Source organism: Ovis aries, chromosome 14 (assembly GCF_016772045.2).
Source record: "Ovis aries strain OAR_USU_Benz2616 breed Rambouillet chromosome 14, ARS-UI_Ramb_v3.0, whole genome shotgun sequence".
NCBI classification, from domain to species: Eukaryota; Metazoa; Chordata; class Mammalia; order Artiodactyla; family Bovidae; genus Ovis; species Ovis aries.
This window is the reverse complement of record NC_056067.1, coordinates 52,942,466-52,959,111: the sequence shown is the minus strand read 5'-3', so window position 1 is coordinate 52,959,111 and position 16,646 is coordinate 52,942,466. Positions and strand designations below refer to the sequence as shown.

The following is a 16,646-nucleotide window of genomic DNA, read 5'->3' as shown; positions in this document are numbered from 1 at the left end:
GTGTATTTTCTTTTACTCTAATACTTACATGAATAGCCTATGTTTTGTTTATCCACTCTCTCAGTCATTTGGGTTTCCATTGATTGATGAGAGACTTGAGTAAAGTGAGGAAGTATTGCTGTTTGGAGAGGAGTGTTTCAGGCATAAGGTACAGTAAGTGCAAAGGCCCTGAGGCTCACGCATGCCCATCAAGTTCTAGGAACAGTGGCTTGTGTGGCTGGGACGGAGGTTGATCAGAAGAGTAGGCAGTCAGAGGTCAGAACCTCTAGACGTCACTCCCCAGGCACCTTCCTGGGCGTGATCAGGTGTATTGTATGTATAAACTTAACTCACAGAACAGATTGTGTACTATTCACATTGTTCAGTGACCTGTCTTTTTCCCCCTTAACTGCGTACCTTGGAGGTTTATGCCGTGCTCTTCTTCCCAGCCCTTGGTGCGTGGTGTGGTTGTTCTGGGCCCCTGTGGTGAACATTGGGTGATCTCTGGGTTAGTCTCTCCCAGAGATGCTGCCGTCAGCACTGCAGTCTGTGCGGCGCATGGAGGCGGCCTGCAGGCTGCAGATGTGGATCCACCCCGCGCCCCGCACTCCTGCAGCGGAGCATAAGGGAGTCCTTCCCAGAGCTCCATGTTCACCCGACTTGCCTGACGAATCTGCTGGGTTCCCTCCCTTCCTCCCTCCCTCTTTTCCTTCCTTCCCTCCCGTTTCAATGGCTCTGCTCCCAGGAAAAGAAATTCTGGGAGAAGTATGAAAAGAGAGGGGAATCTCCTCTCCCTTCCTACTGATGCATTACCCCATATCGAAAGCCAATCAGCATAACAAAGGAACAGTTTAGGATATTGATGGAAGGAATGCTTTCTCCAGTCCACCTTATTAAGACATGCATCTGTGGTCAAAATTTACTTTTTATGCTCAGTAGTTATTAATATGTATCAAATTGTGTCATATATGATATCTTGATCAGCTGATATACTAGCAACATGGAGAGGGAAATGGCAGCCTACTCCAGTATTCTTGCCTGGAGAATTCCATGGACAGAGGAGCCTGGGGGGCTATAGTTTGCAGGGTCACAAAGAGTCAGACATGACTGAAGCAAGTTAGCGCACACACATACTAATAATAATTGTAAGGGTGACTCACTCTTAGAGAAAAATTTAACTAAGATCACAGGAAATGAAAATTTTGATCTTAATTCACAGGCACATTTTTTTTTGTTTCAGAAAAATATAATAGGATATTTGCACATAAAAATATGTCACATTAGGATAAGATTTTGTAGAGAAAGTAGAATATAGATTGAACATCAAGAGAGTAAGGAACAGTGCAAACACTGTTAAGGAGGAGCTGCTTGGTGTTTATCTTTAAAATGAATCATGCTGGAGCTTCCCTGGAGGCTCAGTGGTAAAGAATCTGCCTGCCAGTGCAGGAGACACGGGTTCGACCCCTAGTCCAGGAATATCCCACATGCCACAACTCCTGAGTCTGTGCTCTAGAGTCTGAGAGCTGCAAGTGCTGAAGACTGAAAACTCTAGAACAAGAGAAGCCACCGCAGTAAGAAACCCGTGTACCACAACTAAAGCCCGTGCAGCAACAAAGACCCAGCACAGCCAGAAACACAACAAATAAGATGAATTTTAAAAGAGAAGAGTAAGGAACAGTGCGGAGTGCTGGTAAAGAAGAGCTTCCTGGCAGCTCTTTAAAATGAACCTGGAAGGTGTTACACTTCTATGGCTCTTTAGCCCTTTGCGTATGCTTAAAAGAGTGATGCAGCGGATTTCTTTTGAAATTCATTATGTTCTTTGCAATAATTTAAACTTAGGATGGAAATAAATGGACCTGACCACTTCAAAGTATATAAAGAGGGTGCACAGTTCTTCCAAAATTTGTTGAGAATACACAGGAACATTGCGATGCTTATTTGGCTCCCACACAAGGGTGTCTCCCTGTAGTTGTTCCTGAGTGCCTGTCTGTGGGTCTGGGTCTGCGTCTGTGGGAATGTGGGCTGTGGTTTGGGGACACTGTCCAGCAGCTTTCAGCCTCCTCCCTCTAGCATCAGGGTCCCCTCCCTCTTGGCACTGGCAGGACGTGTGTCCTTTAGCCATTCCTGGAAGAGATCTTCATCTTTCTTCAGCAGCAGAAACTGGCCAAGGACCACATAGGCCTTGTCAAGACCCCTTTCCTCCAGCTTGTTGCCCAGGTCTTTGCCAGCCCAGGCTAGGCTTCCCACTGACTTTTCCCCCATGAGTTCTGTCCTGAAGTCTCAGTGCTTCGGGGAGGTTGTCCTCTTGATCAGGCTTCATCCCCGGCTCTGGTTCCCATATCGGCTTCTCTCACCACCCCGCTCCTCCCAGCGGTACCTCAACCCACTTGGGATCCATCTTATTTTCTTTCCTAGTTGGCTCTTCAGTTGTCCCAACAGCGATGATTGAATGAAGCATCTTTTTCTCACCACACTGATATGTCTACTCACTCTAGTATTCTTGGGCTTCCCTGGTGGCTCAGCTGGTAAAGAATCCGCCTGCAATGTGGGAGACCTGGGTTTGATCCCTGTGTTGGAAAGATCCCCTGGAGAAGGGAAAGGCTACCCACTCCAGTACTCTGGCCTGGAGGATCCCATGGACTGTAAGAGTCCGTGGGTGGCAAAGAGTCGGACACAACTGAGCGACTTTGACTTTCACTTTGATATGTCTTCACACCTCAGACTTTTCACTTTTGGTCTCATTCTTTCAGCATATCTCTCGTCGCGCCTCTTCTCCATACCGTGGCCTGTGCTGAGCACTGGGGACACAGTCATCCTTATCTCATCCATCCGTTAACACTGCCCAGCAGCTTCTCTGTGCTGGGGCCTGTGCTGAGCAGTGGTGGGGCACAGCCCTGCTCTGATGGGTCTCCAGTGCAGAGCGGGGCACAGGCCCAGCCCTCGATGATGAGGGGTAGTTAGTGGGCCAGTGCTGTGCTGGGCAAGCCTGGAGGGGACCTTAGCCTGTCTGTGGGTTTGGGGGAGGGCTTTGGAGAGAAGGGGATGACTCAGAACTCGAGGAGGAGTGAGCCACAGTGTGAAGATGAAGGCACAGGTGCAAGGGTCAAGGTGTGAATGAGAGGAATAAGAGGCTGAAATGTAGACAAGTGGGACTGGATGGCCATCCAAAGACAGATCACACAGGGCCATGTTAGTACATTTGGACCTGGTCCGGGAGGTCACGGTGACTAAAGAAATGAAGGACAGCAAGGAATCAGTTAATTTGCTTTATTATTTTTCAAAGAAAGTTGATTTCTGCTAATAAAAGTAACACTTGCTCAGTGCAGAAGACCTGTCTAGCCTCTTGTCTGTGATGTCAGCATCCTGTTGTACGCTGGCACACACTTCTAGGCATGGCCCCCTCAGTGCTCCCTGAGACTCCTGTCTCTCAATATTTGTCAAGAAGGGGTGATGACCTCACTTTGAACTCCTCTCTCAACTCCTGTTTACAAGTGACGGAATCCTAAGCTAATGGGCAGGGGCATAAAAGCTCCGGAAGTATACAGCTTCAAGCTCAGCTGCATCCAGGAACCCAGACAATTCCTGGAAGGCGCAGTCCCATCCGCAGGCCCTGTGTTTCTCTGTGCTGTCTTCTTTCTCAGGCAGTCTCTCTCTTTGGGGACAAGATGGCCTCAGTAACTCCAGTTTCACATCCCACTCACCAGGCAACCCCAGAGGAAGGAGGCCTCTTTCCTGAAATTCCAGGAAAAGTACCAGGGCTGAATGCCAGCATCTGAAGATGAGGGTAGGGTCAGGTTTACCTGAACAGCATGTGGGAACAGTGAGGGAGCGGCTTCCCCACAGGAGGGTGGGGGAAAGTTTCCAGAAAAAGAGGAGTGGATGCTGGGCTGGCAAACCCAACAGATACCCACTTCACCGGGGCTTTAGAGGGAGAGCTGGGAGGGGGCTCTGGCTGCCTGAAGAGCGGGGCCTGGGAGCTACTGGTATGTCAGTGGCCTAGATCTTTCCTGTGCCCCTGATGGCCAAGGTCCCAGCTCAGCAAAGCCCCTTTCTAAAAAAAAGTGCCTCAGTGAACAATGTGGCCTCACTCCCAGCAACTCCCGCCTGGGCCGCTGGCCTTCACTCTTGACCTCTGGGCGTTGACCACCAGTCCCAGGCCAGAGGGGCAGGCCTATAAATTTTCAGCATGGCGCCTGCTCCCTCAGTGGTTCCTGGAGTCCTCCTGGTTCACCCTCTGCAGCTTCCTGTCAGGTGGGGAAGGGGTTCTGAGGGTCCTCAGCTTATCCCTACCTCAGGGGCACCAGGGCCTGCCATCCTGGTCTCCTGCCCCGCCCCACCCACGGGTGCCCCCACTCACTCCCTCCAGGCCACTCCGCCCTCTCCCCTCTGTTCTTGTGGGTTCTGGCTTCTTTCTACCCAGTCACCATCTTAGTGGGACTTGAGGGAAGAGCAGAGGATTTCATCGAAACAGGCTTGACCCCAAATTCTGGGTCCAGGGTGGCTTGTTTGTTGATTTTTTGGGGAAAAAATTTTAGTTATCTGTTTTGTATTCAGTTTTCGGTTTCAAGTTCACATAGTTTAAGGTTCAAAAAAGTTAAGTAGGGGAAAGTCTCCCGCCACTTCTGTTCCCCGGGCACGCTGTTCTCCTCCACAGACGCAACTGCGGTTATCTTGAGTATTTTCCAGAAGAAAACAAAAGCGACTGTGCCTTTCCAAGCAGATGCTGACATGCACCCCGCCACCCCACTCTCTTTTCCATGAATTCAGCAAACAGTAGACACTGTGCGGGTCCTCACTGCTTTTCACTGTGTTCCATGTCATCCTGGAGAGGATTATCTATCTGCAACATAAAAAACTTCCTTACTCTCAGCTACTGACAGATTCTTGTAATTTCTGAGACTGTAGATAGTCTCGTAGGGTTTTCCCTGTTTTATTTTATTTTATTGTTATATCATAAACAGTGCTGCAGAACTCATGTGCCAGGCAAGCCTTTCACACCTGCAGGGTGAATCTGGCCAGAAGCGGAATTACTGACTCAAAGGTGTGCAACAGATTTACCCTGGCAGCCGCGAATGTTCCCAAAGGTTCATTTCCTCCCAGTCTCGCCACCTGGAGGCTGTTTCTTTTTTAAAAAATTTATTTATTTGGCTGCACCAGGTCTTGGCATGTGGGATCTAGTTTCCCAATCAGGGATCAAACCCAGGTCCCCTGTGTTGGGAGCATGGAGACTTAGCCTCTGGACCACCAGGGAAGTCCCTTCTTTTTTTAAATCTTGTTCCTTTGAGCTCAGGGTAGATTTAAAGAAAAGTTGTGAAATGGTGAAGAGTTCTTGCAGACCTTTCCCTCAACTTCCCTCAACTTGCAGACCTTCCCCCCATGATGGCGTCTTGTCTAAACATGGTACAGGAAGCAAACCCAGGGAAGGAACACAAGTGCAGTGCTGGTAACGCAACCACCCGTGGCATTCCCATTTCACCAGTGTTTTCACCGAAGGCCTTATTCTGTCTCCAGGTCTCAGCCGGTATCCCAAACCAGTTGCCATGTCTCTCTAGCTCCCTTTAACCTGTGACAGTTTCCCGATTTGTCTTTGTCTTCCTTGACCCTTTCGAAGAGTACTGGTTAGTTAACTCTGTAGACTGTCCTTTGATCTGAGTTTGTCTGATGCTTTCCCATGACTGGAAAGAAATTTCATGTTTTTGGCAAGCATAACCCAGAACCAGCGTGTGCTTCTCAGTGCACTGTTTCAGGGAGTTCGGGATATCAGCCGGATTTCCGGTCATACTGACCTTGGTCACATGGTTGAGGGGGCGTCTGCTAGGTTTGTCCAGCATGAAGTTAGCATTTTTCCATTTGTAGTTAATCTGATTTTGCAGTATATACAAGTACCAAGTCATTAAGTCATTGAGGTTAATGTAATGCTCTATGTCAGTTATACCTCAATAAATAAAATGAGAGACTTGCAGGTGGTCCAGTGGCTAAAACTCTGAGCTCCAGATGCCGGGGGCCCAGGCTCAATCTCTGGTCAGGGAACTGGGTGCCACGTGCTGCAGCTGAGACCCAGCACAGCCAAATAAATAAATAAATAAACAAAATTTTTAAAATGAAATAAATCTCTTGGGGAAGACACTCTGAGACTATACAGATATCCTGTTTCTCCTGAGACTTCTGCCCACTAATTTCAGCGTCGTCTGTGGATCTTATCTGCGGCCATTATTATTGTGGTATTTATCCAGTGTTGATTTTGTGTTTCCTTCTTTTCTTCTCCATTTATTATTTGGAAGTCTAAAGTAGGAAGAGCTGTTCCTCCCTCTTGGGGGCTGTTTTACCAGTCACTGCGGTGAGGGAAAGGGGGTTCACTGAGGACATGGAGACTGGATCCAGGCCCAGCCTGCCTCCAGCCTGTGGTCTTGGCTTTTGTAGGAGCAAAGAGGACCCGCTGGGTATTGCTAACAGCGACCTTGTCTCCCAAGCCTGGAGGAGCACACCCCTGTGTATTTTCTGTCATCTCCCTGCACCACACCCGGTGAAAACTTATCAATTTTGAGATTCAGGAGCCTCAGCCCAGGCCCGATTATAACAACGATAGTAGCTGCCCAGTATGGAAACCTTCAGCTGGCGCCACAGTCTTGATGGATCTCACACACCCTACAGGCAAGGATTATTATTAAACCCTTTTTATAAAGCAGGAGACTGAGGCTTGGACAGGGAGCATCGCTGGGCCTCCAGCCTTGGAACTGCTGAATCCAAGGCTGGCTCTTAAAATAGTAGGTTCCCCTGCAGGAGGGAGCAGAGGGACAGCATCCCACCTTCATCTCAGGCCAGCAGAGGGAGACGGAGACCCAGTGTCCCCTGAGGTCCCTGTTCCTGGAGAGGAGGTTTTTCCTCCGTGCTGGGCACTGGCCAAGAACTAGACAGCTGCTCAGTTCGCCTGTTATATTCAGAGCCCCTTTCCACATTGGCCATAGACAGCTTTCATCATTTCTAAGACCACGGCATCTTCGGGGTTCACCTGTAGGAAAGAGAAAACACTCCAGCTCTTTTAGGAAAAAGGATGGGTCTCAACATTTTATTATTAACATAAACATTTCCAAACATACAGCAACATTGAAAGAGGTTTACTTTGAATACCCATATACCCACCGCAAAGAGTCTCCCAGTAGCATCTTACTGTACTTCCTTTACCACGTTTTGACCCATTAGTCCATCCCTCTATCCATTGATTAATCTGTCTTATTTTTGATGCATTTCCAAATAAATTAGGCAGAAAGCAATTCAATACAAAGGATGAGGTTTGCAGAGTCATTGAAAGGGCCAGAAGAAGTGCCTGTTGGCTGGGCTTCCTGGAATGCCACCACAGAACTGACCCACCAGGGGAGATGCTGCCTCTGACGCTGCCTGCTTGACTTTCGTATTGAAGAACACACCGATTTAATGCCATCCGGGGCCAAGAAGCCATCACACCCCTGAAGTTGGTAATAGGACACTGGACATTTACCTTGGAAAACCTTGAGGTCCCTAACCTACCTTCACCAGCAGAACCCATGCAAAGCTGCAGTTGGGGGACCCTATATCAGTAATGTCTCCTTGCAAATCCTGGGTGATGCGTCTCGTTGGTGGACTCTTAACTCATATCCTGGTCTCGCATGGTCAGGCAGTTGGGGAAGTACCTTGCAGCCTGTTGGTACAGGAAGGCCCAGTCACCCAGGACTGTTGCAGCACAAACAAAATCATCTACTTCTGGCAGCTGAGTTATTTCCCACTTTTTACCCCTCTAAACCTCACTGCCAGGAACATCCTTGAGCCACAACTAGAGAAAACCCTTGCAAAGCAATGAAGAGCCAGTGCAGCCAGAAAAAAAAAAAAAAAACATCCTTGAATGCCTGTCTTTCCCCCTCCTGGATCTCTTGTCTCTCTGCTGCTAGGAGGAAGACCAGCAGACTGGCCTGCAGCTCAGGAGAGTCGTGAGGAAGGAGAAGGTCCATAGAGAAGTTTCTGCACCATCTTGTGGTTTGTGAACTCAGCAAACTGGGGCCTTCAGCTCAGCATGTTCATTTGCTTACAGAGAGAAATCTGCCTTGCCACCACATGCTCCATCTTCCCTAGCCATCATCCTTCACCCGCCGGCTAGAGCTGGAAACCTCTCTAATTTGGTCTGTTTTGCAGACAAGGAGCCCCAGACCAGGAATCCGTGGTCCATAACTTAGAATCTTGGAAAGAAGAGACCACTGGTGACTCCGGGCTGTGTCCTCAAAGTGAAGGTTCAGGAAGGAAGGGGAGGAGGAAGGGGAGGGGACGATGCCTTCTCAGGGCCTGGACGTTCTTCCTGTAGTATTTCCTGCAGTTGTCCTATTCTGACTCGGTATTGTCTTCGGAGATGGCCAGGAACTCCATCTCAACTGAGCAGCTCTGATGGAAGGAGCAGCAGAGCCACAGCCTCTCCGTGCACTCCCTGGGATCCAGGGCCACACTGCCTCCACTGAGCCACCTGCACGTCGCCTGGGGGCCAGAAACAGCTCAGCCTGGGCCTGGGCAGAGCTGGGAGGCAGGGCTCCCTGCCTGGGGGTGTCTTGGGCCCCTGCCCTCTTCACTCTAGTTCAGCTTTTATCCCCCTTTCTGGGGACTGCCCTCATCTCCTGTGGTGTTTGTCAGCTTCACCCAGCTAACGTCCGCTCCTCTTCCTTCCTGGCTGGCTTAGTCTGTTCTGTTCTATTTTATTCTCTTCTGTTTCTTTCAGTGCTTTTTTTTTTTTTTGCCACACCTTGTGGCATGTGGGATCTTAGTTCCCCAACCAGGGATTGAACCCACATACCCTGCGTTGGCAGGTGAACTCTTAACCACTGGACTGCCAGGGCGGTTTCCTCTTTTAATTTTTAATGACTTTATTGAGATATAATTGACACATCATAAACTGCACGTATTTAAAGTATACAACTTGATAAGTTCTGACAAACGTGTACACCCGTGAAACCGTCACCACAGCCTAGAGAGTGAACATGGCCGTCACCCCAGGGTATCCCTGTACTGCTCCCAGCCCCTGTCTGTGACTCCCCGATCCCTAGGCAACCACTGATCTGTTGGAGAGCAGCTCGCATTTTCTAGAATTTTACGTAATTGAAATTACACAATGTGAATTAAAATGTTTTTACTTTAAAGAGACGCTGGTTACCACATACCACATTGATTTTGCAGCTTATGATCATAGATCTGCAGTTTACAACTCCTGCTTGGAGCGCTGTCATCCCCACAACCCACCTCACATTTACCGCCCTTCAGAAGACCCTGGGCTTCACACCTCCTCCTGCTATACTCACCCCAGGTTCTTGGCTCAGGGAGGGCAAGCTGTTAAGAGAATGGCCACAGTAGGAGGCAGAGGAGAGAAGAGTGAGGACTGACTGGGCCCAGGGGGTCTCCAGCGAGGTGGTTGCCAGAGAAGGTGATGTGTCAGGTCCTCCCATGCGAGTGGACCCTGGGCCCCATTATGCCACCCTCCGGGGTTCTCCTGGCTGGTGCACACTGACTCTGCAGCAACAAAGCTTCCTGAGAAAGATCCAAAGTCTCCTCAGATACTTCGTGATTAACTTCCCAAGAACCTGTCTTCCCCATGAGGGTTATTCAGGTCATCTTATCACATGGCCATAAAACTTCAGGTCATTAAATGGTGTCATGCACCACTCACGTGCCTCTGGCCCTAATAGTCACCGATAAAGTCCCCTCCTGGTGAGTCCCGGTGGTCCCACAGATCAGCCCCTCAGGAGTGGCTGATGCTCAGGGTGCACCCCTGGATAACTGAATGCAAAGCAGGCCCCTGGCCTAGCAGGTGAAAGAAGCTCCCTGCTAAATGGTCCCAGCATGTGGGGGTTAGCATGCATTCCTCTGGACTCCAAATCTTTCTATAAACCCATACATACTTTTTTTCTTGGAGAAGAAAGTGATAAATTCCTAGAATCAGAACTGTGAATCAGTGTTTTCGTTTTCTTCGGATAAATACCCAGGAGTGGGTTTGCTGGATCATATGGTAGTTCTATTTTTAATGTTTTGAGGAACCTTTATACTGTTCTCCATAGTGGCTGCACCAACTTATGATCCCACCAGTGATGTCCACGAGTTCCCTTTTCTCCAAGTCCTCACCATTGCTTGTTATTTCCTGTCTTTTTGATAATAGCCATTCTCATAGGTGGGATAGCTCATTGTGGTTTTTATTTGCAATTCTCTCATGATTAGTGACGTTGAACATCTTCTCGTGTACCTGCAAGCCATCTGTATATCCCCTTTGAAAAAAAAGTCCGTTCAGACATCCTCTGCCAGTTGAGTTGTTTGGTTTTTCTGTTGTTGAATTAAATGAGTCCTTTGTATATTTTGGATATTAAAACCCTTTATCAGATACATGATTTGCAGATATTTTCTCCCATCCCATACATTACCTTTTCTTTTTGTTTATGGTTTTTCTTTACTGTGCAGAAGCTTTTTTTAGTTTGACTTGTTTATTTTTGCTTTTGGTGTCAAATCCAAAAAATCGTTGCCGAGACTTACGTTAAAGAGCTTACCACCTGTTTCTTCTAGGAGTTTGATGGTTTCAGGTCTTACAGTCAGATATTTAGTCCGTTTTGAGTTAATTTTTGTGTGTGGTGTAAGATGTGTGCATGCTAAGTCACTTCAGTTGTGTCCCGCTATTTGCGACCCTATGGACCATTACCCACCAGGCTCCTCTATCCATGGAATTCTCCAGGCAAGAATACTGGAGTGGTTTGCCGTTTCTTTTTCTAAAGGATCGTCCCACCGCAGGGGTCGAACCTGTGTCTCTTACGTCTACTGCGTTGGCGGGCAGGCTCTTACCAGTAGTGCCACCTGGGATCGTGGTACAATTTCATTCTTTTACATGTGGTTGTCTAGTTTACTCAGTGTCTTTTATTGAAGATAAATATATTTTTGAAGGTAATATTTCTTCATGATTCAATCTTGGAAGATTGTATGTTTCTAGGCATTTATTCATTTCTTTTAGGTTGTCCAATTTGTTGGCATGTAATTGTCTATAGTACTCTCTCGATCCTTTGTAGAATCAATAGTAACTTCTTCATTTCTGATTTTCTTTGATTCCTCCAGCTAAAGATTTATCAATTTTGTTTGTATTTTCAAAGAGCCGGCTCTTGGTTTCATTGACCTTTTATATTGTCTTTTCAGTTTCTATTTCATTTATTTCTGCTCTGGTCTTTGTTATCTCCTTCCTTCTATTAACTTTAGGCTTCGTTTGTCCTTCTTCTTGTTCCCTGAAGTATAAAATAAGGTTGTGTATTTGAGATTTTTCTTCTTTCTTGAGGTAGGTGTTTATCACAATGAACTTCTCTCTTAGAAGTGCTTTTGCTGAATCCCATGAGTTTCGGTATGGTGTATTTCATTTTCATTCATTTCAAAGTATTTTTTATTTCTCCATTGACCCGTTGGTTGAGCAATACATGCTGTTAAATCTCCACATATTTGTGAATTTTCCAGTTTTCTTGTAACTGATTTTTTAGTTTCATACCAATGTGGTCAGAAAAGATACTTGATGTGATCTCAGTCTTCTTGTTACGGCTTGTTTTGCTGCCTAACACATGATCTATAATGGGAGAACATTCCATGTACACTTGAGACTGGAGAAGAATGTGTTTTCTGTGACTTTTGATTGAATATTTGGCTTAGACAAGTCTTTTAAATGTATTTCTGTTTTCAAAATTACATTAATTACTAATGTTGTCAAAGGAACATGAGTACCTAAAGAGTCAAATATATCCATGATTTATGATAAAAAGAAGAAAACTCAACTGTCTTCTTTTCTACCACTATCCTGTTCCCCAGTTTAACTATTTTATCTGTTTTATTGTATTTACCACTGTATTTTCAAAAATTGTTTTCCCTCTTAGAACTGCTTTTGCTGATTCCCGTGAGTTTTGATATGTTGTATTTCATTTTCATTCATCTCAAAGTATTTTTTTAATTTCTCTTTGAATTTCTTCATTGATCCATTTGTTGTGCAATATATTTTGCTTAATTTCCTTTAAAATTTAAAGATAGAACTACATACGATCCAGCAATTCCACTCCTAGGCATATATCTGGACAAAACAGAAGCACTAATTTGAAAAGATACACGCACCCCAGTGTACATAGCAGCACTTTACAGTAGCCGAGACATAGGAACAACCCAAGTGCCCATCAATAGACGATTGTGATTTTGCTGGGAAGAAGGGGGGCCTCAGTCCTTGTCTTATTTGAAGGAAGAATTTAGCAAAGAGATTAAGACTTGAAACAAAAATAAAGCATTTATTAGAAGCAAAGTATGTGTGGAAGAAAACACAGGGGAACTTAGAGTGAGTTGTGTGTCAATAGGAGAGGTTTAAGTCGCTTGTATCCGGGCAGTCTTTGGGTTGCCCCTGACACCATCTTGTCCGTGTCCATCTTTGGTCTGACTCGGGGTCCTCCCCAGTGTGTGTGTGCATCTCTCAGCCAAGATCAGTTCCAACATGAAGGTTTCTGGGAGGTTGGCAGGACAAATTATGGGCTGATGTCTCCTCCCTCCCTTTTTCTCTCCCCTCGACTGAGGACCTTCTCTGCCAGTGTGTCAGGCAGGGAAATCCCCTTAACCACAAGAATTAGAAGAATGTGGTTGCTTTGCCTTTTACCCAATCAAGGCCCAGTAGTCCTGATGATACCGTATATCTCCAAGTATCAGCCAGGAGACCGATTGGAGCTGTTCAACCTGGGGCCCCATCTACCTCCTGCCTCAGTTGGATTAAAAGGATGTGAGATATATAATATGTATGCGTGTGTGTCTGTGTATACATACATATAGAGAGAGAGGTGTGTGGGTGTGTAATGGAATATTACTTGGGCATAAGAAGTAAATGGTGCCATTTGCAGCACCATGGATGAACCTAGAAAGTGTTATGCTTAGTGAAATAAGTCAGACAGAAAGAAAGGAAAATACTGTTTGATATCACCTATATGTGGAATCTAAAAAATAATACAAATGAATGTATATGTAGAACATAAACAGACAGATACAGAAAACAAATTTGTGTTTACCAGAGAGGAAAGGGAAGTGGGAAGGGACCAATTAGAGGCACGGGATTAACAGATACAAACTATATATAAAGCAGATAAGCAACAAGGATTGACTGTATAGCACAGGGAATTATACACATCATCTTGTAATAATCTGTAATAGAGTATAATCTGTGAAAAGACTGTCACTGTGCTGTACACCTGAAACTCTTGTTCACAATACATAATATATTTACAATATTGTAAATCAACACACCCCAATTCAAAAGGAGAAGAATTGAAGGTGGCAGTGTGCCACCATGACACGATGTTAAAAGTTCCAGCAGAGTGACTAAGGGCAGATGAGCAGGTTAGGCCAATCCTGTGTTTCTCTTGGCTAAAGCGACCTGTGAAATTCTCTCCTGCTTCCTGCTTGGGAAGGGCAGCATTCTTGACTCCTGAGAGATAGGATAAACATCAAGCTTTATTTAAGATATAAACTTCAAAACAGACAAGAATGTTTGGACAAAATATTTGGATGCTTATAGTGACATTAAATACAGTAAATTTTAGGACACCCGAAGGAAAGATGAGCCGTTCATCCTCATTAAACATTGCCTGAGTGCCTTCTTGATGCCAGGTGCTGAGCTGGGCATTTCTGGGAACCTGCCCTTCAGTCTAGCCTCCAGGCAGTGACAAAGGAGTTCCCCATGAAGCAGGGAGAATTTGCCAAAGGTCTCAAGAAACTTGAAACAGTGAAACCAACATTTTTGGTGAAAGGTCAAACAAGCCTGGGTGAAACTGATTTCTGTATCCATTTTAGAAGCAAGGAGTTCTGCATCCGTATTTAAAGAAAAAAAAAAAAGAGTAAACGATGTCATGATAAGGGAGATCAGCCCTGGGATTTCTTTGGAAGGAATGATGCTAAAGCTGAAACTCCAGTACTTTGGCCACCTCATGCGAAGAGTTGACTCATTGGAAAAGACTCTGATGCTGGGAGGGATTGGGGGCAGGAGGAGAAGGGGACCACAGAGGATGAAATGGCTGGATGGTATCACTGACTCAATGGACATGGGTCTGGTGAACTCCGGGAGTTGGTGATGGAGGCCTGGCGTGCTGCAATTCATGGGGTCACAAAGAGTCGGACACGACTGAGCGACTGAACTGAACTGATAAGGGAAGCCTGGGGAGATTTGGGAGCCTAGAGGATGTGTTTGATGCAGCCTAGCTATCAGAGAGGTGTCTTCCTTTAGGAAGAAGAGTTACTCCAGCTGAGACCTAAAAAGTGAATTGGGCACAGTGGGAAAAGAGGAGTGCGGGGCTGCTACCCCGGGCAGAGGTGAACTCAGGTGTGAGATGGAAGGGCTAGCAGAATGGGCCTGCGCCCAGCCCTTGCGGAGCTCGTGACCCAGTGAGGGAGACAGGTCTGTCACCAGTGATACCCAGGATTGATCAGGGCTGGGATGTAGGAGCCCCAGGAGCTGAGGATGCCCAGAGGGGTCTTAGTCCTGAAAAGAAACACCTGAGACGCACCTTGAAGAAGAACTAGGAGTAAGCAGACATTTCGTAGAGAAAAATCAGCAAAGTCAAAACTTGTTTCTTTGAAAAGGTTAATACTACTCAAGGGGAAAGACACAAATTTCCATTAAAAGGGATGAAAGATAAATTCAGATCCTAACTCTAGGATGACAAGAGTATATCATGATCAACTATAGCCTCAAAATTTGGCAGTGTAGAGGAAATGGACAGTTTCCTTGAAAAACACAATTAACAATGTTGACACAAGAAAAAATAGAAACTCTGAATAGCCCTATATCTGTTAGAGATATTGAATCTGCAATTTAAAACCTTCCCCTTAAAGAAAATCACAAGCCCAGATGGCTTCAGTGATAACTTCTTCCAAACATTTAAGAAGGAAACAAGGTCATTACCCAAACTCTTCTAAATGATAGAGAATGTGGAACACTTCCTTATTCATTTTATGAATTGAATGAGATACTGATAACCACAACCTAACAAGATCATTATAAGAAAGAAAAATTTTAGGCCAAGATCCTTCTAAACATGGATTCAGATATCCTGAACAAAAATGTTAGCAAGTAGAATCCAGCACTGTATAAGAAAGATAATACGTTATAACCTAGTGGGATTTATTCCAAGACTACAAGGTTGGTCTAGCATGTGAAAAGCAGTCAAATATGTGGGGGCCTAGTTTTGGACAGTGTGTTCTTTCCCAGTTCTCGATTTGTCTGTCCTTGTACCAGTACTGTCTTGTCTTAATTACTTTAGCTTTGTAGTTAGTCTTGAAATCTGATTGTGTAAATCTTCCAACTTTGATCTTCTTTAAAATTTTCTATTCTTAGAACATCTGCATTTCCTGTGAATTTTAGGGTCAGCTTGCCCCTAACAACAAAATACTTCATTAAGATGTGTGTTGGGATTGTCTGGGTTGTGCAATGCCCTGTGATTCAGCAGTTTCATTCCTGGGAAAGCTTCCTACTGTAGGCTCTCTGAGTGTCCATCCGTGGGGTGTGGGTGAATGAACTGTTCAGTCAACACAGTGGATGAGCTGAACGCATGGCAACACCGTGGATCTCACATATTGTTGAACAAAAGAAGTCAGAACAGAAAGAGTGAGAGAGTGATCTATCACGAGGAGGACAGAATAGGATTTAAGGGAACTGTCATCTATCCTAAGAGGTCAGAATAGTGATTTGAGGAGAACCGGCTGGAAGAAGGCTTGAGGGTGGGAGCCATTTGGAGTGTGGGAATGTCCTAGATCTTGATCTAGGTGGTGCTTACATATTACAGAATTATTCAGCTCTTGGGGGAGAACGGGTACATGTATATGTATGGCTGAGTCCCTTCACTGTTCACCTGAAATCATCACATTGTTAATCAGCTATACCCCAATACAAAATAAAGATTAAAAAAAACTTATCTAGCTCTACAGTTAACATTTGTATACTTTGTGTAAGTAATATTTCACTAAAAAGGGAAAAAAAGAATGGATGGGGGGGGCTCACTGGAGAGAAAGTTATTTACATAACTCAACTGTATCATCACTGTGTACCAGCCCAGCCAAATGGAAAATGGAGTTTAAAATACCATGAATAATAATGGCAAAACTATTAGTACCTAGGAATAAATAAAATTAGAGAAGTACAAGGCTGGCAGAAAGAACGTGAAGCTGAGTGGAGAGAGAGACCATACACATGGATGGAACGGCTCAGTGTTGGGAAGATGTCATTGTCCTAAACATGATCTGTAGATTTGGGGATTCCAACCCAAGTCTAGGACAGTGGCTTTCAGCCTTTTGCCCATGTTCCAGTCTCACACACAGTCATATAGTTCCACATAAAACAAGAATAACAGTTTTGTGAAACAGTCCTTGCCCTGAGTACATGAGATTGGCTTGGATGTTTTGTCTTCTTTTTTGTTGTTGTTATATTGATGAGCTTGGTTTTTTGCTGCTGTTGTTTTAGTTCCACATGTAAATGAGATCATTGGGTATCTGTCTTTGACCAACTTGGGTAATGCCTCCAAGTGCATCTAATATTTTCTGTTATGTTGCAGGAAGGGGTACCCCTTCCAGGGCCCGAGAGTGTGCTCTTTTCTAACACCTGGAAATGCGTTGTCGGAGGAGACACA

The 16,646-nt window shown here is 45.5% G+C and overlaps 1 protein-coding gene and 1 long non-coding RNA gene across 3 annotated transcripts in view; one reads left to right on the top strand and one right to left on the bottom strand.

Moving 5' to 3' along the window:
* The window catches only part of OPA3 (outer mitochondrial membrane lipid metabolism regulator OPA3), a 67,769-nt gene that overhangs the window by 13,174 nt on the left and 37,949 nt on the right, over window positions 1-16,646 (top strand). The window lies entirely within an intron of this gene.
* On the bottom strand, window positions 3,233-9,529 carry LOC121816534 (uncharacterized). Its single transcript, XR_006056211.2, has 4 exons — window positions 9,291-9,529; window positions 7,504-7,654; window positions 6,786-6,988; window positions 3,233-4,819 (listed from the first exon to the last, which is right to left on the bottom strand). It is a non-coding gene; the product is annotated as an uncharacterized LOC121816534 (long non-coding RNA).